At 40.6% G+C, this 23,807-nt stretch overlaps 1 long non-coding RNA gene across 1 annotated transcript; it reads right to left on the bottom strand.

The window, feature by feature from the left end:
• Window positions 1–19,060: 19,060 nt before the first annotated feature.
• LOC120606024 (uncharacterized) lies at window positions 19,061–23,399 on the bottom strand. Its single transcript, XR_005653810.1, has 3 exons — window positions 23,273–23,399; window positions 22,147–22,170; window positions 19,061–19,220 (listed from the first exon to the last, which is right to left on the bottom strand). It is a non-coding gene; the product is annotated as an uncharacterized LOC120606024 (long non-coding RNA).
• Window positions 23,400–23,807: the final 408 nt, after the last annotated feature.

Below are 23,807 nucleotides of genomic sequence, written 5' to 3'. Positions count from 1 at the left end.
CCCCACTTAGAACTTGTTCCAGATCAATGCCATCAAATGGAAATACAATGTGAACCACACACAGAATTAAATATTTTCTAGTAGCCCCACTAAAGAACAGGACAAAGGAGAAGGTGAAATTAATGTTAATAATATATTTTATTATAATTGACTACTCAAAATGTTATCGTTTCAAGATATCATCAATATAAATATAAATATCTTACTTTTTAAAATACAAAACCTTCAAAGTTCATTGTATACTTTATAACTGGCCATATCTGAAGTGTTCAACAGCCATGTGTAGCTAGTGGCTACCACACTGGACAACACAACACGGATATTAGCCACCCTTTCCCATCTGTAACATGGGCATGTTTGTGGCACATAGAATCAAAAATACTCTTGGGTTTAACTAGGGGTGCAAAAGAATTTTCAACACAAAGGGTTAAACGTAAACACCAAACTCACTATATTTATCTTTATCAAAGTATCCACAGCTATGCAAAATATTTGGTGTTTTCCTTTCCTTTCTGTTCTGAATTAATTAACTAATTTCACCACCATGTCAATATTTACCACTAGTTATACAAGAACAGTTCTACTATTTGAAGAAATGCAATGTGATGGTGTACCTCAGAATTCTTAAGCTCAGTGCCTAGTAATTTCCATATCAATAATTTCCATTAGTGTAATGGGACACAATAGAAGCTACTCCTGGAATAAAAATGTGTAATGAAAAAAACAATTACAGAGAATCATTTGGCAGCAGAGTAGATAACCAATAAACCAATGACCTGATCAATGGGTATTATATACATTAAATGCAGAGGATCATCCTGAAGTGTCCATTAGCAGAAATTCTAAAGAATAAATTACATAGAAATAATCAATAGAGCTAGCAGCTAATGTAACCTATAACAGTGGATTCGGAAGCAATTTCAAAGATTTGCATTGCCCATACTTGAATGCCTTTTTGAGTTCTACATTGCAAGCTACACCTCTTCCCCCACCTTAAGCCCACTCTTTAATGCTTCTTCTAAATTAGCTTGTCATTTCATCCTTACCACGTAGTAATGAAAAGTGGATAAAGGCGGTCACGTGGGTTTTCTGTCTCTCCAGGACACACCTTGCTAAAACATGCTCAATATTTGCTAATGGCTCTGGAGGCAAAAACTATGATGGAACAGCCTTTGCTTTAGAAGGCAGAGGCAGAGAGAGGGAAAACTTGAGAGGCAGATAGCGTGGGGGGTGAACTCAGGGGACCAGTTGCAAAGACTGGATGGATGCCTTTTAAACTTAGACAGGAATGTTGTTTTATAGTGATTGTCCAGAATGTCATCCTCACTCCTGACTGGAGGAAAGGAAGCAAAATATAATTCCTGTGGCCTTGCACTCTGCCAGACTAATCAGAATCGTTCCTTCCACTTCACAACAGTTTATGCAGTCTGATTTGATATGCCCTGTAAGCGTTTACACATTACAAAGTCAGCTGACTAGAAGATGGGATAATGATCTCGCTATTATGTACTATACTATTTAGCTGGTATTAAGCTTTCATTTGCTTCTGGTAGAAGCAAGCTCGTGCTTTGCTGAGGAAAGCCAGCAGGAGTGGGCTTTGAGCCATACTCACTTGTAAAAGGCTTGCTCTGCCTTCAAGGATCTTGATCCCAGGATAAGGTGTGGAGTCCAGGAGACTCTTCCTGTCCTTTCTCTCTCTACTCTTCACGTCCTTTCTCTCTCTACTCTTCACAGCATGGCTGGAAAGGAATTTACTGAGCACCTACTATCTATCAGGCACCATGCTAAGCACAGGTAGGTAATACCTTATTTCGCTGACATTTTTTTTCCCCCACAAAAGCATAGCTAGTTTTGGGGAAAGTGCATTATTTTGAGCATAGTGAGGCACACACTGTCTGCCTATCTCAGTAGCGAAATCCTGAATCCCCAAGATTCCAAGAGAAAATGTTAGCCAGGCCCGTTGATATCATATCAAGGAAGTTAACCTAGGGGTGGTGAGGTGGGGCTGCCATTTGCCCTTCTTAATGCACAGGCAATAGTAGTTATTACTGGGTGCCAGGATTAAGTCACTTAAAGTGAGATCAGTAAGAGCTGGAAACAGCCTCCTATCAAAGCGGAAAATAGTATTAGGTCTCAAGAAGTACAATGTGAATACTTCTCTGTTAAATTTCTGGAAAAGGGAAAGAGCCCTTTAGTTATGCATGTAAAAGTAAGCAACACGCCCAGTGCTTTTAAGAGAAACTACAAAATAACTATTAACATAAAAGTGATGTTAAAGGATAATATTTGTAAAGGTAAAATCATGCAAATATAAGATGAACACATGTCAAAGATTTTATTTAACTAATTCAATAAATAAGGTAGCAGTCAGATGAGTCAGATGATATAACAGGTTCAAGGGAGAATTCAAAAAGCAGATAGATGCACTTATAGGCTGATAGAAATTTGCTAAATAATGCAAAACTGTCTGGAGAAAGGACACTGGGTCAATCCTCAAAATTGATTTGCATGTTGTGGTAGGTAGAATTCTGAGATTTCTGCCCCCTGGTGAATATATACATCCTGGATAATCCCTTTCCCTTGGACATGGGTGGGACAGAAATATGATGATTTCTTCTCAGGATTAGGTTACGATAGATGACAAAAATGAAGGGATTTTACAAGTGGTACTGAACCCTTTTTGAAAGAAGAGATTTGAAGTACGAGAGATTCTGCTCTCTTTCGAGAAGCAAACTGCTGATTGTAGAGATGCCCACAAATTAGGAATAGCAGCCCTCCTCTAGAAGCTGAGAACTGACTGTCAGGAGGAAAGCACAGTCCTTAGAACTACAACTGCAAGATGAGTTACGCCAGCCTCCAGTGAGCTTGGGAGAAGAGCCTGAGCTACAGATGAGACCAGGCCAATACTCTAATGTCAGCCTGCTGAGGCCCTGGCAGAAGACCCAGCTAACCTGTGCCTGGACTCCTGAAAATGCAAGATAATAAATGTTTGTTATAGTAAGTTGTTAAATGTGGTACTTTGTTAACCAGCAATAGAAAGCTCATATATCTACAAAAAAGAATTAGTTGTACTGCTATCAGTTATCTACAACTAACAAAGTTTTAAAACACCTCAAGGTAATTCTGAGACCTTACAGAATCAAATAACCTCTAGATTCTCATTGAATGTACCCAGTAATCCATTTGGTCTCTACCATGAGAAATGTTTCATTTGGTAAAGTGCCTGTTTTACAGAGAATATTATTTGATTTGATTTCTCATTTGAGGAAAATCTTTCCCTACACCCTAAATGAATTTAGACTAGACTTTAATTTGTTTTTCTGGGCCTATGAAGGGGTGAGGGGTGGCTAGCCACCAGGAACTACAAAGTGGAGACCTCAGAACACTGTAAAAAGCACCAGCATGTCTGAACTTCACCGCACGCCAGTCATTGCTGAGAAAATGGAACAGGGCAAAACCCACCTGGACTGTGAGGATGACATTCCACTTCATCTAGCCATCCATTTACTCACTCAATAAACAAATCCAGTGCCTATCTGATTCTAGACAGACATACAGTGGTGAACAAATACCATCTAGGCCCCAACCTCATGGAGTTTACATTCTGAAGGAGGATAGCCCATATTTGGAGATCTGTACTATAAAGTTCCAGATTTTGAGAACTATACTATTTGACCATTGTGTTTAGCCATGAGAAACTTTCTGAGGTTAAAGGTTGAGACCATATCCTTGTGGGAAAAGTTTCAGAGATATTTCAGCTGTTAATTATCCAGCTACAAAGAATAGGGGTGGTGATGCTGGGCTCTTGTCCAAGGTGAGGTGGATACAGAGGTGCCCTGACCCCCACGGAAATACAGACTTGATAAGGAACTGCCTTGGTGCTGGGATCAGCCCTCATCTGCCACATGGAGGTTGCCCTGTGTTGTGGATAAGTAAATATAGAAAATACAAGAGAATACATTTATGTTGTGTTACATTGTACATTTTTTCCCCTGTACTTAGTAATAATGACAGCTAACACATACGAGCACTTACTATGGGCTGTTCATTGTTCTAAGCACATCACATGCAATAGTATATTTAATGTTCACAATAACCTAGTACAGCAGGTAGTATTATTATTCCCATGTCACAGGTGAGGAAACTTATGTAGAGAAAGATTAAGCAATGTCGCCAAGGTCCCACAGCTGGGGAGTGTGAGAGCTGGGATTCACGCCCAGACAGCCTGGCACCAGAGGCCTGGTTCTTAGCCCTCGCAGGGAACCATCTTTGCTATAAGGGCTCCCTTGGGCCTGGGCAGGAGTCCCATTTGGGAGTAGTTGTGAAATATGTTCTGCCTTGCAACTGACATTTGTTATCCCCGAGCTTCAGTATTCTCAGCAGCAGTGGTCCATCTTGAGCTGTGCTATAAGAAATGACGGGATTTTGATATTTCTTCTGATCATGGTGCAGGGACATGCTGATTGTACACCAAATACAACCGAGTTATCTTACCATCCTGCAAATCTGTCACCTATTTCAGCATAACTCTTTCCTCACCTTCAACCCTCATTTCTGCTTTCATTTTGAAGAAATGTAGTTTCTCCTCTGGGGGCTCTGTCTTAGAAATATATATGGCTCAATTCCCCACTAGGATTCGACAGCCAGGCACAAGCTCTGTGATGGTGAATCCCCCCATGCAGCTGCCCGCAAACATTAAGTAATACAAAGAATGACTGAGGATTTCTAGTTTCCTGTTTATAGCCTCCATCCAATGGAGATCTCTCTGGGAGAAATATAAGGCTGGCAACAAGTTAACAAGTGTTCAGTTATTTTACAAGGGAGAACAATGGTTCCTCTGACCACTTTTGATTCATTCCATCTCTGTTCCCATGGAACATGATAAAAGGATCTATGTTTGTATCAAGAGAGTGGAGGGAGAGAAGCTCCACTGGGCAAACAGGGGAGGAAGCTTCGCCTGGTGAGTCTCCATCTGAAAGAGAACGGTGAACACTCGGTAGGCAGTTCCTGCGTTGGTGGGCCGCTCTGTCTGGGGAAGTGATGATGACCAGGTCGGATAACACAGACCCCATTCCAAGAGTCGCATTCTTCTCCTCTCAGATCTTTGTCCCTGAGTTCCGGTTCCTTTCCAGGCTTGTTCTTGCCTCCATCTTTCCCCTTTGATCACAACTAGCTGGAAAAGCCTTGTAGGAAATCAAACATGCCTACTGAACTGCCTCTCGGTGGAGAAACAGTTGAAGAATTTTCTGGGGCTGACCCTGGAAGTCAGGGGTACTGAGGTGAACACCTGGCTTTTTGGCTGCCCAGAATCCATTCCCCCTTCTTTTGACAATTCCACCATCCCTTTCCTCTTCTTAGTCATGTGACTCTAGCAGGACTAGACCACTGACTCAGGAATACAGCATGTGATTTTGGCCTAAGCCAATTAGTGCATTGCATTTTCTTGGCCGCCAATGATGGTTTCATTGATAATCATCTGACTTAATGAGAGCCTATTAGAGAAGCAATGAGACTTTTGCTAGGAATTCTGGGAAGAATACTCTCTCTGTGTCCTTGCCGGACTTAAATGAGAGGTATCAGGTTGCAGATACTGCAGCCATCCTGCTGCCACCAGGGTGTGCTGCCTAAGGATACAGTCAACCCAGGAAGAGGGCAAGAGAGACAATGAATCTTGAGGACAGTGCTTGAGCCTTGATCCATCCATGTCTGAGGCAACTCCTGCTTCTAAACACTGTTACATGATTCGATACATTTTCCTCGGGCTCAGTACTGTCTTGGGTTGGATTCTGTTTCCTGAAACCAAAAGAAATTGTCTATTTGCCACTAGGAAAAGTTGAAAAGAAGTTCTAAGAACAAGAGCTGCCTGAGGAAGAGCAGTTCACAGCCCTTCAGCCAGGAAAGTGATTCTCACCTGAGGGTATTTGTCCCTTTATAACTATCATGAGAAGGCAGATCCTGCAAAAGATGCTTTCAGAGCTGTTAGCCTTTCCATTCCCTTCTACCTAAAACTGATATTTTTATGGGTGGAAAATATGTCCAATTTATTATTCAAGCGATTGCTGGACCTGCCTTACAGCAGACAGAGACATAGGTTGAACCCCTCAATAAAAGTCATCCATATCTTCTTTTTGGTCACCATGCCTTTTAAGCATTTATGTTATCATCTCAAGTATACCATATTTTAAAGCTAAGGTATGGTATATAAAGACATTTGGCCAGGGGACCCAGAATCAACTAAATTTTGCCTTGGCCCACCAACCACATGTCTCCACAGTGCCCCATGCTGTCAATAAATAGCAGTTTATTTTTAGAGAGAGCTTTGGTCCAAAACCTGAATGCAAATTCAAGTAAGTGTGGTCCTCACATTCTTTCTCTTCATTGTTCAATTCCAGTTCTCAGATAATAACCAGTTTGTCTTTCTAGTTCCATGTTCTCTGGCACTGGGTGATGTGTGTTGGATTAGGTTTTCTGTACCTGTTATTTGGTTTTGATTTTCTATTTTCAACATATATCAGGGAAGGAAAAGAGCATTTTGCCACCATTGCCCAGAATATTTGCCCAGTGGCTGCACAAGTCCTGTGTTATGGAACAAACTTCGACTGAGTAAATTTTAAAGATCTTATTGTCTTTATTCGGCCATTCATAAATTGGGCAGCATCCAATCTAGCAGACAGAAAAGAGCTCCAAAGAGCTATATAGGTAAGAGATTTTTATAGACCAAAGTAAGCAGGAATAAGGACAGTACACTGGGCATCAGCTGATTGGTTAAAGCAGAATTACTTTCCTTATATGGAGCAAAGGGAAGTCTTAGAGCCACATCAGGTTATTTGTGCTAAGCGGCAAGCACTGATCGGTTGACCTATGCCTTCCTTTTCTGGGAGAACTGAGCCTAGAAACAGTTAAGTTTTGGTTTGCTGACACAAGGCTTAGCATGAGCAACTCCCATCTTGGGCCCAGTCTGGTTACTTTAACACCTGTGAGGCCAAGTCAAGAACTCTGAAACTGCTTCCGAGTTGGAGGATGAATGTGTGTCCAAGTAGAGAGAAAGTGAAGGGATGGGATGAGGATGAACTAGGGCTGCTTTGCCACTCTGGCCACAAGGAAGAGAAAGAGACTATACCTATATAATATATGCTATAACCTCATTTCTGTCCACCTTTAGAAAATGTCTACCTTTAGACAATGTGATTGGAGCCAGTCAGATAAATACTGTCTTTCTCAGAACAGGAGATGAAAAGGGAATTTCTGAAAGCTTGTTTTTAATAGTTAACATTATTGAATTAGGACAATGCTAACGATAACAAATATGATAACAAATCACCTTCAGAATTTCAGCAGCCTAATACGCTAAAAGTTTATTTCTTGTTTATATAACAATTTAAAGTGGATACTTCTGTCAGGCTGCTGTCCTACACTTAGTGATGTAAGAGTCCAAGTTCTTTCTGTCTTAAGGCTTCACTTTAAGGCAGTAGTTTTCAACTTTAACTGACGAGCTTTAAAAATACTAATAGCATGGCCTGCCTTAGGAGATTCTGATTTCATTGGTTTGAGTAGCAGCTTGAGTACCAAAATGTTTAAAATACCCCCGGAGGAGCATAAGGGGTCACCAGTATTTCGGGAGGGTGCTGCCCCAAGGCAGTGGTTCCCAGTGCATGGTCTCCAGACTGGCAGCATCAGCAACATTTGGGAACTCATAAGACCTGCAAATTCTTGGATCCCAAATAGACTTGCAGAATAAGAACTCTGGGGATGGGGCCTAGAAATCTATGTTTTAATAGCCTTACAGTAGATTCCGATGCATATTCAAGTTTGAGGGTCACCATCCCAGAGTTCTCTGCATCCCAATGGGAGGGCAGAGCCGGAACTTGAAGGAGCACACCTGTTCCTTAACTACGTTGGACAGGAAACTGACCTCAGTCTCTTGGCAATAACTAGTCACATGGGCCCACCTAGAGGCACAGGAGACTGCGAAATGGGACCCTGACTGGGTAGCCTATTTCTGCCATAAACATACACTCCTGGCTTTGCCATTTCTTGGATGAGATACTTAACCTCTCTGGGCCTCTTTTCCCTTTTCTCTGAAAGAGATAAAAAGTCTGGGCTTGTAGAATTATCGGGACAACTATGTGAAATAACAGGCAAAGGTGCTTTAAAAATCTTAGCTCTTTTTAATCCTCACTTTTTTCTCTGTAAACTCGGGGTTCGGATAAAGCCATAGAACACATGTAGATGACATAGCCCAGATTCTGGTCCCCATTCCAGGACAATGCCATTTGGTTGAGTTTTGGCTACCTTGTAAAGACAAAGAATTCAGGCCATTCTTATCCCCAACAAGCCACATGCAGGAGAAGTACTTAATACTTAAGACTGTCTGAAGGTGGCTAAGAACAACTCATTCTTATTAAAGCTATTTATAGTGAGAAGGCCTTCGGGTCAGGCCTGCCTTCTCAGTCTGCCTCATTGGCAAGGTGGTGGGTCTCAGGCTCTGTCTGTTCTGTGTTCCTGCAGGTTCTATCTGCTCTGGCTTTGGTTGTTTGTTTCATTCAAATTAGATGCCAAGATGATGCCATGCTCCAGTGAGCTAAGGAATAGCCTGGTTACCTGGAGACTGTACTGTCTGTGACACTTTAGAAAGTGGCTCAATTAGCCAGTGATACAGAGAAAAGAAAACCGGTGAAAACTTCATCCATTTGAGGGCAGAGACAACTCTGACCATCTGAACACTTGAAATATATGCCAGCCCCTTGAAAGCTAAAGGCTGCTTTGGGCTCCATGATTCTTTGTAGAGGGGCTGGAGAAGGGATGACACCAGGCAATTACTGCCACCTACAATTTTGAGCATACAAAATAAAATGGATAGTTCCTAGATGTTTTAATATCTTGGTCTCAGAGTCAGTTCAAAGCTCATAACAATACAATGACAACTGTAATAAACTCATCTACATACAGTGCCTTTCAATTTATAGAACATTTTCACACATTATAAGAAAGCTGATCCTTTCCATTTCCTGGAAGCACATAAGTGAACACACTTATTTGTCTTGGTCAGAGATCCTTTGATGGCATGGAATACAAACCCACTACAAGGTACCAGTTACCTATGTGATAGTAAGACGCCACCACTCTACCTTCCTAAATAATACAGCCCTGCATCAAAGTAGTGTTTTTCTCCCCAGTCATGCCTGAGGCTAAAGCTTGGCAGTCAATTCCTGCTGCCAAGTTTACAACATGGTCCGGATGGTGTGAGCTCTACAGAATTCACGGAAAGGTAATCCGCATTCCTCGCTTTGCAGCTGCCCTTACATATACAAGGACACGACCCTATGTGGAGTCTCTGGATATCGTACAAAGATTGTCACATGTCATTAACACAGTTCGGTTCTGCAATTTAACAGATTGGGTAACCTGATTTGATTGCAAACTTGTTTTTGCCAACTGCATCAGCATCTTCCCAAAATATATTAGAGTTGCTATTGACAGATGGTCTGAGATGGGCCCAGGGAGGCTGTTGACAGATATCTCGAGAAGGATCTTATTACACTGGCATATCTGAAGAATGTCCCATGGGAAATGTCTTCACAGACCTGGAGGCTGACAGAGCAAAATGGAAGAGCGTCAAGAGAACTGCCAATAAAAAGACTGAAAATGGTCACAACGTTTCTGAGGTAGTTTGGCAATATGTACTGAGTTTTAAAACATTCACGCCCTTTGACCTGGTGTTTGACTTTTCGAGTTTGAGCTGAAAGTGCTATTCAGACATGTATGCAAAGATTTCTATAATAGAGGTTTTCACTGTAGCATTAAACGTGTAATGGTGAAGAAATGTAAATCACCGTACGTCTCACAGTGGGGGTGCAGTTTAAATATACTAATTATATTTCTATCCAAGCTTACTATAATTAAAAAAAGGAAAGAATAAAGAACTGTTTGTATAGGATGATCTAAGTTTGTAAAAGGAAAAAAAGGCTGGAAGTAAACATTTTCTAAATGTTAGTAGTGAGTATATCCAGGTGGTGACATAATGAGTGAGTTTTCATCATTTCAACTTTTTTGCATTTTCAGTGAACTTCCGGGGAACGGGTTATTTTTCAAGTCAGAAAAATATTTGCTACTTTAAGTTTATATAAACAACAATCTATAGAACATTTTGGATAAAGAAAAGGATTGGCTACAATCAATACAACCATTTAAATTTTTATATTCTAAGCTTTGTCTTTGTACATGGAAATTTTATATATAGTTAGAGAGTAATTATAGTTTTATATTGTATTTTTTACAATCTAAATGATAAAAACATTTAAAAATTTGATGAACTTGTGTGTGTGTGAGTGAACATGTACACATTATAATATAAAATGTTAATTTAATTGTTTGAAAACTGATAATCGACATTTAGGGGCCACTCTCCTAATCAGAAAATCTGCTCATCCAAAACAAGTTCACTTCTTTCCACTTCTTTCTGTAGCAGAAATACAAGTGTAGGCTTAAAATCAGAGACATAAAACTCATCTCCTGAATTTTACCAATTTAGCAGACTTTTGAAATCTACTAAATATTCTTCAATGACATCAAATTTAAACATAACACAATCCACTAGAGAGAGGAAATAATGGATTTAAAATAAAAACAGTGGCTGAAAAAAATCTATTAAGCATTAGGAAGCAGTGACAGTGGTAAAAATATTTCTTAGAGATACAAACATAAAATCGAGGATGGCAGTACAACACAAGAGGCTGTGGCTAAAACATCAACTTGATATCCACAATGACAATGAGCTCAAAGGAAGTTGAGGAAAGTTTGAAATATTCAGTATTTAAATCACCAAGATTGATGCCGAAAACAAATCTACCGTCTTCCAAAAAACAATGCAGAACCTGGAGTTTTATTCTAACAAGGCTCGCCTCGTAAAATTCAAGTCAAAATATTACTTTCATCAGAGAATTATTTTTGTTCTTCCATGAAACAGCACAGAAAATATGAAATTATTTGCCAAGGTCAAGAAAACTCGTAATCTTGACAAGAGGGAAAAAAAGAATAATTGTGCCTCTGTCTAGAACAGTAGTTCTCAACTCAGGGCAATTTTGCCCCTTAGGGAACATTTGGCAATGTCTGGAGGCATTTTGGGTTGTCATGACTGGGGGCTGGGGAAATGTTACCAGCGTCTAGTAGGTAGAGGTCAGAAATACTGCTAAACATCCTAAAAGCTCAGGGCAGCCTCCTACAACAAAACGTTGTCTGGCCCAAAATATCAAATAGTGCCAAGGTTGAGAAACCCTGCTCTAGAAAGCAACAAATGATCTGGAAAGAAATGACCAAAGCAGAACCCTTGCTCTTCTGTTCTCTGTTTGGGGGTTAGGGGTGTGAAAGGAGAGGAGGAGGCTAGGGGAGGGAGTCAATTCTCCTCCGAGTCCATCTGTGCTGGGCCTGAGGCCGGGTGGAGAAGGATGGCTTCCAACTCCTGATGGCTGAGGCCTCAGTTTCATCTTCCACTGGGTCTAAATGAAAAATTTTAAATAAGGTAAAATCTTGATTTAACTGGAATTTATTTAGGCAAAACTCCCAGTTCAGCAGACTTTTTTTTTTTTTCCTCTCCTATACAAGGAAAAAGGAGTGAAATACTTGGAACTCATTTAAGGAACTTCAAAAACATATCCTAGGGTCAACAACAAATTCTACCCAATCTCCTGTTTTGTTTTCTGGACAATGGGAATTAGGGTCCAGAAGGTTTAGGCAGAGGTCAAGCCTGACCTTCACCTATCAGAGAAGCATTAAATCATATTCAGAGTAAACTGTATTTCTTAAGGCAGGAAACTCGACACACCTTTTGGTAAGATTTCCAACATCAAGGGTTGGTACGAAAAGGTTGTTCTGGTCAACTCTGAGATAACCTGGAATCTCCTATTCCCTGGGCATTGTGACTAACTGGAAGTTTCCTGTAGTTAACATTCCAAGATGTTCCTGACAATGGCAAAGTTTACAAGAAAAGCTGCTGACAGTATTACAAACTCCAATTCAAATTTTCCCCGTCTACATTCTTTGCCTGTAATGTTGGAATGCATTAAAATAAGCGTGTAACATTTCTTTTCAATAAAGAAAAATAAGTCAGCTGCTTTGGGTTTTGTTTTGTTTCCATTTAAATAGAACAGAAAACATTCAATAGGTCAATAGGTAGAGAAGAGTCAACTGGCCTGCAGGACAGCAGCAGCAGAAGATAAAAAGTTTGGTTCTGCTTTGTGACGTATTCCAGATGGGTGGCTCTATGTGTCTGTGTCAGCTGGGAGGAGTTTGAAGAGTTTGATTTAAAGTGTGATTTGACGATTGTCTTGCTAGGAATAAACCACAGTGAAGTAAACGTTTTTGCCTGTAATCTACCTCATCGTCATTTTAATAGTTTTCCTATACAGGCTGGAAATAACTCTTCTCCAATATTATTGCTCATTGGCAGCAGCAGATAGTATGTGAGTTTTAGTGTGTGGAATACGCAGGAAAACAACAACAAAGCCAAACTCTTCAACTCCAATCAGCGTTAATTAGTCAAGAAAAATCAACAGACTAAGACTGTACACCTACTGAGCTAGTGGGAACAAAGATGGCTACAAAGTGTTTCCAGATCCAGGTAAAGGATCTTGCTCCCATCTCTTACCTTCCCTGGTGTTTGGTTATTCCACCTTTATAAATAAGCTGTTAAAATAGCTATTCTTTATTCCTATCTGAAGTAGCAATACTTCATTTAGAAAATGCAGAAATATCCTTAATAGACCTGGTGCTGGGAGGTCATTCTCCTATGCCCATCTCTTTCCAGGAATATAAGGAACGTGCTATATTGCATAAAAACTAACAGCAAGAGCCAAACGTATAGAATTTGACAGAATCTATATCTATCCTATCAAGACACATTGTTTTCTGTATAACAATGTGAAATAGTGAAAACATCACCCACTTTGGTTCTCCTCAGACTTAGACTTAAAGTCTCTCTGGCTTTCTAGCCACATGACCTTAACAAAATCAATGTGCTTCTCTGAGGCTCAGCTTCCACCTTGGTAAAATGGTTTTATAGTGACTGCTTCATGGTATGTGGTGAGGATTAAAGTCAACGATGCATGAAAAGCAAATACCTGGAACTCAGTATATATTCATCTCATTCCCTGGCCCTCCAACACACGACACAACATAAACCACTCATAGTTACTTGTTGTTACAGTTGAGTGTTTTGTTTAAGTAATTTTTTAGAGAAAACAGTTAAAGCATTAGAAACTGAACCAATAGTGAAGATTTAATTGGAACAAAGGTAATTTTTGTAGAAGTTCTGGGGTGAACTTATGACAGGTATGATTTATTGTCTTGTTTTCTACACATAGAGCTCTGACTAATGAGAATGGAAGTTCTTAACAATGACCTTAAAGGTCTGCGGAATCCTCAGTTATCCCTTAAAAGGGATGGTGTGTTCTCTTATATTGCTTAGGATTCTTTGGTTACAAGTATGTAAGGAACCTCAAGCTGGTTTGGATATGGATTTGCATATGTGTGTGTATCTATTTCATTTTTACCTTCCCAAACATCAGCTTTTCTTCACATCCCAAGTGGCAGAAAAACAGCTGCCCAACAATTCTGGAGGATTTGTGTTACATGCCCAATCACATGAAGATGCTGATGCAACCAAATGGTGCACCCATAACAAATTCCCCTGGCGAAGAAGCTGAGTGGCCCAGCTGGGGTCCAGCGTACACCTCTACTATGGGCAGGGAGGCAGGAGCCCATGGTAAAGCTGAGGCTTTCTCCTGTGATCCTGAGGACGGGGAGAAAGGAGTTCTCAAAGGGTAGGGGCAGGGAGTGTCACTGGGTGTAGACGCAGCAAAGGCGTCATTCCACTTTACACAGTAGGGAAAGAAGTGAATTCATACATTTCAGAATAATTTTCAATAGCCAGGGTCACAATCCAAAAGGTATTCTTAACTATCCGATAGTTAGGACAAAAATTCAATTAACCTAAACTTATTTTATCCTGTGAAGGGGAGTAGAGTTTGCCACCCCAAAATATATCTCTGTGGAATATTGATTATTTGAAGCTAGTTATCTTTAAGAAACAGAAGACTCAGGAAGAAGCTCTCACTTTCCCCCTAACTGCTGAAAGAATTTAGCTAGAGGACCTGCTCCAGGAAGAGAGCTGTCACCATAGGTAACTGCAGTTCAGCATGAACTAGATGCGATAGAGAAGAAGGAACCTAGCAAGGCCCCTTTGAATAAAGTCCTCCCTGTGTCTCATTGTTAAAGATGGCCCAGAAAACACATTTGTTTACCAAACATTTGCTTTTCCATCTCCATGTGAATTGCTTGCCTCCTCTTTGAAGTCCCAAACCGCCACCCCTTTTCTCCAGTTTGAGGTGGCACATAGGCCTTAACTGCCCAAGTTGTCCTGGGGTAAGAGTGCATATTCTTCTGGAATTCCTGTAAGTACATATGTAATTCAATTTGATTATTTTCTTTTAATCTGTGTTATGTCGTTTTTCATTATTCAACCAGCCAGAAAAACTAAAAGGGGAAAGAGGAAAATTTCCCTCCCCCCATTATGCACCCAATTGCACCAAATATAGATAGTTGTCTACTTAACAGTCTGCTCCCCTTTCTTCTTAGCTGGCAGGACCCCACATTTATTTGGGTGTTCACTCCTCATATCAGTCATAAAAAGATGACCCTACCCCTGCGTTTAGAAGTAAATTAGTCTAACGGTTGTGTTGTGATCCCATTTGTCTTTCTACTGATTGGTTTAGACACACACATGATACAACTCTGACCAATACAAAATGATGAGGAATCTGCTGAGAGGGCTTCTGTAAAGGTTTTTTTTTTTCCTCACTAATGAAAAGAAACTCACAGGAACACTTCTTATTCTTATAGCCCTTCAGCGTCTGGATGTGATGCCTGAAACTGAGGCTGCCATCTTATGACCACGAGGAGACCTTGCGTGAGGATGGAAGAGCAGATAGATGAAAAGAGCTTAGATTCTTCATGATACCATTTGAGCTACTCGGTTAACCCACGTGGGACTGCTTTGCCTCTGGAATGCTTGTTATTTGTTAAAAGAACTGTTCTTATTGTTTAAGCTAGTTGAGTTGATTTAACATTTTTTGTTACTTTTATCCCCAAACATCCTGATTGATACACCTCCTAATGAATACAAATCACAAAGCCAGAAATATGACGTTTTATTAAAAACTGATATAATAGCATGGAGAATAATCCTGCAAATGTATGGGAGAAAATGTCCCTTAAGCAACACTGATATGGAGAGCTAAGAGATCATAAATCACTTCTAATACTCCCAGAGCTTATCAAGACACGGTATTTTGCAAATAGACCAACATTATGTTTTTATATTTATGAAAAGCAACTCAAAGGAGTTACTTGTTTAGAGCAGCTTTTTTATGCTTCGAAGTCTTTGCTCTTTTAGACAGAGAGCTGATCATGTTTAAAGTGGTTTCACCGTGCGTTCTGCTTGCTTGAGTGTGATAGGCTGTGTTTTCATGACAGGTCTGTCCCCGCAGTAGGTGTCAGGGATGCTTTGATGTGGGCTGCATTTGGACAACCTAATACTTGGGGAAAAATGTACTGAAATTGAACAAGATTGCTTTTTGCCCAGCTGTTCTCCAAAGGTTCAGACATTTTTAGCATGGAGCAAAGAAGCTTGTATTTGTTTTGACAGTCTTGGCAGGGAGAACAATAGTTGATTATCCTGGCACTTTACTAACAAATAAGACTGCCTCCAACAGAGATAAAATGTGGGCCTTGACTTGATTGCATTTCATGTCCAAGGGAATTATCTTCTATTCATTCTGATGCCCTTTCATTATGCGGTGTATCTTTTTCTTTCTTCTTCTGGCCCCCCAAAGAAACCCACAGCTTTCCCTCTGAGGAGGCAGATTCCCGAAATCACCATGGGCATGGGGGTTTGATTATCTTATAAAACATGTATTTCGCTTCTCCAATCTGATTTCTTGGAAGCTTTTTTGTTGTTGTTGTTTGACTTTGGTTCTCCAGATGTATACTGTTAGTTTCTTCTCTAATTTTCTGCTTGCTTGTTTTTGGTATTTATGTTGCTGCTACTGGTTCAGCATATGGAAGTCTTCGATTTTATATCATACCTACATTTAAAAGGGCTATCGTAGATGCTTTTCTTGACTCATAAAGTATTTAAAAAGAGCAATTATGTCTCCTTCAAAACAAAGGGATTTTCCAAATATTTCATGAAAACGTTTCTATTTTTTCTCTATTATCTGCCTACCTAAAAGATTTTTAAAATAAAAATTCTAATATATAACATATATGCAGATAAGCATAGAGCTCAATGCATTTTCATGAAGTGAACACACCTGTGTAAGCACTGTCCCCTCATGCTTCCTCCCCGCCCCCTGTCACTACCGATTCTCCCCAAAGGTAACCACTATTTTGACTTCTTTCATCACAGGTGAATTTTGCCTCTTTTCACGCAATATTACGTCTGTATGCTTCAGTTGTGTTGTCATGTATAGAAGTAATTTCTTCATTTTCACTGCTGCTATTCCATTGTAAAAATACACCAGTATTTATGTTGATGGACATTTGGTTTGTATGCATTTGGGGCTATTACACACAGTACCACTATCTCATTTTTGTGCATGTTTTTTGGTGAACACGTGTAGGTATGTTTCTTAGTTATATATACCTACAGGCAGAATTGCTAGGGGATAGGGTATGCATATGTTCACCTTTGGTAGAATTCCCCAATTTACACTCCCACTAAAAGGGTATGAAAGTCTAGTATTAATTCAAATCCTTGCTAGTGCTCAGTATTATTGGCCTTTTAGTTACAGCAATTCCGTTGAGTGTAGCAACATCTCATTGTGGTTTTATTTGCATATTCATGATGACTGATGAAACTGCACACCTCTTTATGTGTATGGGCCATTCGAATATTTTCTTCTGTGAAGTGCCTTGAACAATTTTTGTCCTTTTTCTATTGAGTGTTATATATATTTATTAACTTGTAATATTTCTTTATATATTATGGCAATAAGTTCTTTGTTGGATGTCTCTATTGTAAATTCCTTCTCCCATTTTGTGGATTGCCTTTTTACAGTCTCGTGGAATCTTTCGAGAAATAGAAATTGTTAATGTTTTTAGAACTTTTTGGTTTGAAATAATTTTAGACTTAGAAAAACTTTAGATTTGCAAAAGTAATACAGAGTTCCTATGTACGCCTCACCCAGCTTTACCTAATAGTAACATATTACACAGCCATTGCGCAATGCTGAAGCCAGAAAATTAACACTGTCACAATACTGTGAACTAATCTAGAGACTTAGATCTCATTTTGCCAATAGTCCACTAATGCCTTTTCCACAGTTCGGGATCCAGTCAAGGATTCCCGTCCTGCCTTTTACTGTCACGTCTCCTTGGTCTACTCCAAGCTATGACAGGTCCTCAGTCTTCCCTCGTCTTTTATGACCTTGATACTTTTGAAAATTATTTTGTAGAAAGTTCCCCAATTTGGGTTTGTCTGATGTTTTCTCATGATTATCAACACTATTCCAAGCATTAGTAACTATAAACATGGCATCTCTAAGAAGTTTTGGTTTATTGTTTTTTTCCTCAGGATTTTGAGGTACAATTTATAATTCACATATACTACGATTCACCCTTTTTGGTGTTCAGTTCTGAATTTTGACAAATATTTACAGTCAAGTAACCACTACTATAATCAACATATAGGAGAGTTCCATTAACCCCCTAAAATTCTCCCATGCCCCTTTGTGACTGACCTCTCCTCCTACTACAAACCCTGGCAACTACCTGTTTTTAATCGCTATAATTTTGTTTTTTCCAAAATGCCATATAAATAGAATCATAGAGTAAAGAGCCTTCTGAGTCTGGCTTCCTTCACTCAGCATACTGCATTTGAAACATATTCGTGTTGTTGCATCACTAGTTTGTTCTTTTCATTATTGCTGAGTAATATTCCATTGTGTCTGTTTATCCATTCACCAGCTGATAGACATTTCATTTGTTTCCAGGTTTTAATGATTAGAAATAAAACCATTATAAAAATTTGTGTGCAGGTCTTTGTATGGGCACGAGCTTTCATTTCCCTTGCATGAGTACGTAGGCATGAAGTTGCTGGATCATATGTTAAGTGTATGGGGTTTTTTTTTTACATTTGAATTTGTCTACTTTGAAGTGACACTTCATTAGTGTATGTTTAACTGTATGCATAAGTAATGACCAGGTTTTCAAAGCAGCAGTGTCAGTTCGTATTCCCACCATCAATACCTGAGAACTCTGGCTGCTCCACACTTTCGCCAGGACCTGATATCCTAAGTTTTCATGCATGATTAGGTGAGGTTATGCCATTGGCGGGGGCGAGAATACCACTGACATGACGTGCTCTCCTCAGTGGATCACATTGGAAGGCACATGATATCGATATTTCTTATTACTGGTCAGGTTGACTTTGATCACTTGATTAAGGTGGTATGTGCCATGATTCTCCACAGTAAAGTTACTATTTTTCCAGTTATTAGTAATAAGTAAGTATTCTGTAGGGAGAAACTAAGTCTTTTGCCCATTTTTCTATTGGCCGATTATATCGTATGTTTATTTTCTTATTGATTGATAGTTCTTTACATATTCTGAATATGAGTGCTTTTTTCAAATTATGTCTTGTAGATATCCCACTCTGTGGACTTCTTTGGCATTCTTTCGATCATGTTTTTTTAGACAAATAAACGTTCTTCATTTTAATATAGCTCAATTTATCAAAATTTCCCTTATGTCAAACACTTTTTATCCTGCTTAAGAAATATTAACTACCTTGAGGTCACAAAGATTACTTTGCCTGATGTATAGCTACACTATCTTTGTTTTTCTTAACGTTTGCATGCTGGGTGACAAACGCTCAGCAGCTTAAAACAACACCCACTTAGTGCCCACCGTGGATCAAGGATCCAAGCAGGCTCTTCTGGGCTCTGCTCAGTGTGCCCCAAGGTTGATATGAAGACGTTAGCCAGCAAGGCTCTTACTGGAAGGCTCTGGTGAAGACTCCACTTTCAATCTCATTTAGGGCGTAGGCAGAACCCAGCCCTTAAAGTTGTCGGAGGGAGACCACTATTGTTGGCTGTCTGTCAGCTGAGGATCAGTCTGTCTGCTCCTTAAGGTCACTCATATTCATTCTCACATAGCTCCTCCATCTTCAAGCAAGAAACAACATCTTTTGCTCTTTGAATCTCTCTGACTTTCGCTTCTGCCCTCTCTCCTACTTTAAAGGACTCATGTAATTTCAACGCGCCCTCCCAGTTCATCCAGGATCATCTTCCTATTTTAGGATCAAATGATTAGTAACCTTAATTACAACTGCAAAGCTCCTTTTCCCATGTAACATATTCATGGATGTAATGCCAAGAGCAAGGATTACAGGGGCAAAAATTCTGTCTATTACAGATATAAACGAGAAATAGACAAAACCATCTCCTAGATAGGACTGAAGGACCCCAAAAAAAGGCCTAACCTCCCTAAGGATGAAAAGGCAAGTGCCCTTTTGATCTGGCAGACAAGCTTTACCTTCATCTCTCCTTTTAGAACATTGTCACCTTCTCACTGATTAGAGGTAACCAGTGTCTTAATGTTCAACTGATTAGAGGTAACCAGTGTCTTAATTTTTCAAAGAGTGGTGAGTATGAATTGAGCCCCCTCACTGGGATGCTTTTCTCTACTTTGCTTGGAGCTCTTGTTAATCTACGACTAAGTGATCATTTTCTCTCAGCATCGCTTCTGTGGTCAGCAGATGGTTTACAAATGCAGATTTACAGGGGTACAAGATGAATTAGGATTGCTGGTGTAAGACTTGGATCTGGATTTCCAACTCTCCAGGTAATCTTTAACCCCTTAAGGTTTGAACCACACAGTTATCTTCTCCCTGCTGCGTTATGTCAAATCTCATCCCAAGTATCAAGAGGAAGTCCAAACCATCTCTTTAGAAGAGAAATGAGAGAAATGCAAGGAGAGCTAACAGTTTCTAACTCATGAGGAAGCCATCTTGACTACTGCATTAAGTGGAGGGGTGATCTCAAACGCTGGGGAGGAAGCCTTGCATAAGGGAGAGAGGGGAAAGAGGGGGAAGTTAACACGGACAAGTGAGTGCACACTTGTACAGGGAAGCAGGCTGTCCACCTACACAGACACAGTAGGCAATACGAATTTCTCTCATCTCACGGTCTGTCCTGAGGCTGGCCTATCTGATTTCATAGATGGGGCTCTTCCCTCTCCTGACAGTCAGAAAAGAGCTTTCTCTTCATCTTCTCTGATTTCCTGCCTCCTCGCATGAAGAGCCAAGGCCAGTGGTAGTTTCAGCCTTAGGAATGTCACAAGCACAGGTGCCTCTGGATTTATGGAACTCCTGCCTCGGAGACAAACCAGCTGGGCTTTATTGCATCCCGTTTATCTTGCTTCCTCCCTGCCTGCTTTGCTCACTCATCTCTTACATAAAGCTTGCAGTAAAGCACACTGGCATAGACTTGGGTGCAGGTAACAGCTGCCTGGAGGTGCCTGGGGATGTGTGAATTCAAGGCTGTCACCTCATTCCCCATTTAGGCAGCTGGCCAGCACCTGGGTGATTTTTCTAGATTTGCCAAACACACATCTGAAGCTGAGAGCGGGCAGAGCGGTGTGGGAACAGGAAGACAGCTGGGTGCTATGGAAAGGGGGTTTTGGAGTAGCCAGGCCTAGACTTTGAATCCATGCCTGTCACTTCCTCTGTGACCATGAGCAACTCATTTAACCTCCCTGGGCCTCATTTTTGTTATAATTAAAAGATGGGGCTTTGCTCTATTCCTTGCAGATGTCTTTTGTGGAATAAATGAAATAATATTAAGGGTCTGTTAAAATGCTTGTTGTAGGTTTTCATTTATGTTAGGGCCTTTCTTCCGATGTTAAAAACCTGCTTGGCAAGTTAGTTAACAGTAGTTCAGAGCCTCAGTTTTCCTGTTAGTAAAGCAAGGACAATAACAGTATCTCACAGGGTTGCTGTGAGGCTTAAATGAATTAATAGATGCCAAGCCCTTTAGAACAGTGTTAAGCACTGTTCATAGAAACACAGAAAGTTTTCAAGAAGTGCGAATGATAAAATACATGCCTATGCTGTGTTCACAGCTTAATTAGGGTCATAAGGAGAAGGTTGGAAACCCAGGATTCTAAGACAGGCCCAGTTTCCCTAAGGATAAAAAAGTAACTATCCTAATTTTGCAGACCAACCCTCATTTCCTACCTGAAACGGAAGAGCCCTTCCCTGCAGAAGAGGCCCAGCTAACTCCCTTGTCTTTCTACAAAAATTCAAGTATGCAGACAAATTATATTAATTAGCTATGGCTATGTAGTAAATTCTGCCCAAATGTAGTTGTTTTAAATATTTATTATCTGTAGGTTTCTGGGGGGCAGGAATCTGGGAGCAGCTTAGTTAAGTGGCTTAGGGTCTCTCATAAGGTTGCAGCCAAGGTTTTGACCAGGGCTGAAGTCACCTGAAGCCTTGACTAGGACAAATGGATCTATTCCTAAGATAGTCATTTGGCTATTAACAGGAGGCCCCAGTTCCTCACCATCTGGGTCTCTCCATAGGCTGCTAGAGTGTCCTTAAAACATGGTGCTTCTTTCCACAGAGCAAGGCGGGAGAGAGAAAAATGGAAGCTGCGGGATCTTTGTCTTCCGTGACTTAGCCTCAAAACAAACACGTCATCATTTCTGTAATATCATATTCATTAGGAGCTACTCACTAGGACCAGCCCATCCTCAGTGGGGCAGGAATTAGGCTGCATCTTTTGAGGGTATATTGTCAAAGAATTGGAGGACATATTTTAAAACCACTGCACCATCATACCAATACTGCTAGGCGCATGGTAGATTAGGGAAGGAGACTGATTCCCAAATGAGACAGTGTCTTTATTCTTTGTCCTTTTAATTATAATTTACTCCTTCTGGAAAAAGATATGAAATTTCTAATTTCTAGCAGAGTATAGAATAGGCCCAGAAAATGGTTAAGATTCATACCAGAAACCCTTATCAAATGCATTCTTTATGTTATGTCCTATGTGGGGTGTGGGAAATAAAGAGATTATTAATACATACCTCTGCTCTTGAAGAACTTGCTGTCTAATGGAGAGACAGATAAGAAGAAGTTAGAATGAAATAAGATATGGTAGTCTTTACCTCACCCCTTATTTTCCATTTCTACATCTTTTTTACTAGTTTTTATCGCAAATGATATTTCCTCATTTATTTGTTTGTTTGACTTGTTTATTACTGTTTTCTTTCTACTGTATCCTCAGAGCCTAGCACATGGCTGCTATGCAGACATGCTCAGTAAATACTGTTAATGAATAACTGCGATGTGGTAGGCACAGTGAACTATGGCGACAAGTAGGAGGGATGCCCACCCGATCCTTGAAGGAAGACTCCCTGGAGGAGGCAGCCCCATGCTGAGGTTTGAAGTATGAACAGCAGTCAGCAAGGGGTGGAGGGAGGGAGGGAGAGAGGGAGAGAGGAGAGGGAGGGGAGGGGGGGAGAGAGAGAGAGAGAGAGAGAGAGAGAAGTTAGTGTGTGTGTGTGTGTGTGTGTGTGTGTGTGTGTGTGTGTGTTTATTGTTCCCGTCCCCAGGAACAACACCCAAAGCTGACACAGTCCAGCGCATTCAAGAGACTACAAACATTTCTGTATGCTGGAAGTGAGAAAGTGGAGGGGTTCAGGGAAGGGAGTGAAAGGGGATTACAGAGGGCATAATGAGAGATAAGAATAGATACAGCAAAACATAACTTGTGAGAAAAAGGGAGGAGTATGGACTTTATCCTAAAAGCAATGGGGAACTACAGAACGTATTGAAATAGGTGAATGACAAGGTCAAGTACTGAAGTCTTTGATGTTCTAGCAAGGGAGTAAAAGGCTCTACTCCCAGACCCCACTCCAGTGGTTGAGAGTGGGGGCTACAGGTGCCCCAGGAGCCAGAGTCCAGAAGGTTATATTGCAGAGGTTGTTTCTGGACATTCTTTCTGCAGAGTGCATGACCCATCCCCTCTCTCCCTATCCATTCTGGGGCAGGGGCAGGAGCACCAGCTGCCTTAGGCCCATGAAACCAGGCCCTGCTGGGCCTGCACCCAGTGACCCTCAGAGCTTATAGAAACCAAACTTTGTTCCTCCTCATTCTCTGGCTCCCTTTCAGAAGCAGAGTTGGAGTGAGTGCCTCAAACCTAATTACTACCGTGCAGGGGTCCCTAAACCCTGGGCCAGTACGATCTGTGGCCTGTTAGGAATTGTGCCGCACAGCAGGGGCCTTCAAGCTTCATCTGTATTTGCAGCAGCTCCTCAGCGCTAGCATCCCTGCCTCAGCTCCACCTCAGATCATCAGGCATTAGGTTCTCAGTGGAGCACCGGTCCCTGGTGCCAAAAAGGTTGGGGACCACTGTACTACAGCATAGAGACTATGAGTGAGAAAACATTTTCCCTGCAACATAAAAAAAAAAAAAAAAAAGTGCTGTTTCGTAGATTCCCCCCACTGGAATCACCCATGGAACATGCAGAATAACAGAAAAGCAGTTTTCTCTTGGAAACATATGGAAAACAGTTTGTTTGCTTAGAGGAAAATCATAAGTAGTTGCTATTTCTCCCCCAGAGGAAAATTAAAGTGCTCACACATTTAGTCCGTTAAATCCCTTGTTTTTGTGTGTTTCTGAACCAAAATGCAGGCACGGGGAGAGTGGTGCTTGCTGGTGATAAGGAAATCTTAGATGGGGAGT

This window comes from Pteropus medius, unplaced genomic scaffold (assembly GCF_902729225.1).
Source record: "Pteropus medius unplaced genomic scaffold, Ma_sr-lr_union100, whole genome shotgun sequence".
Taxonomy (NCBI): Eukaryota; Metazoa; Chordata; class Mammalia; order Chiroptera; family Pteropodidae; genus Pteropus; species Pteropus medius.
Note: the sequence above shows the minus strand (reverse complement) of the source record. Positions and strands in the feature narration are given on the sequence as shown.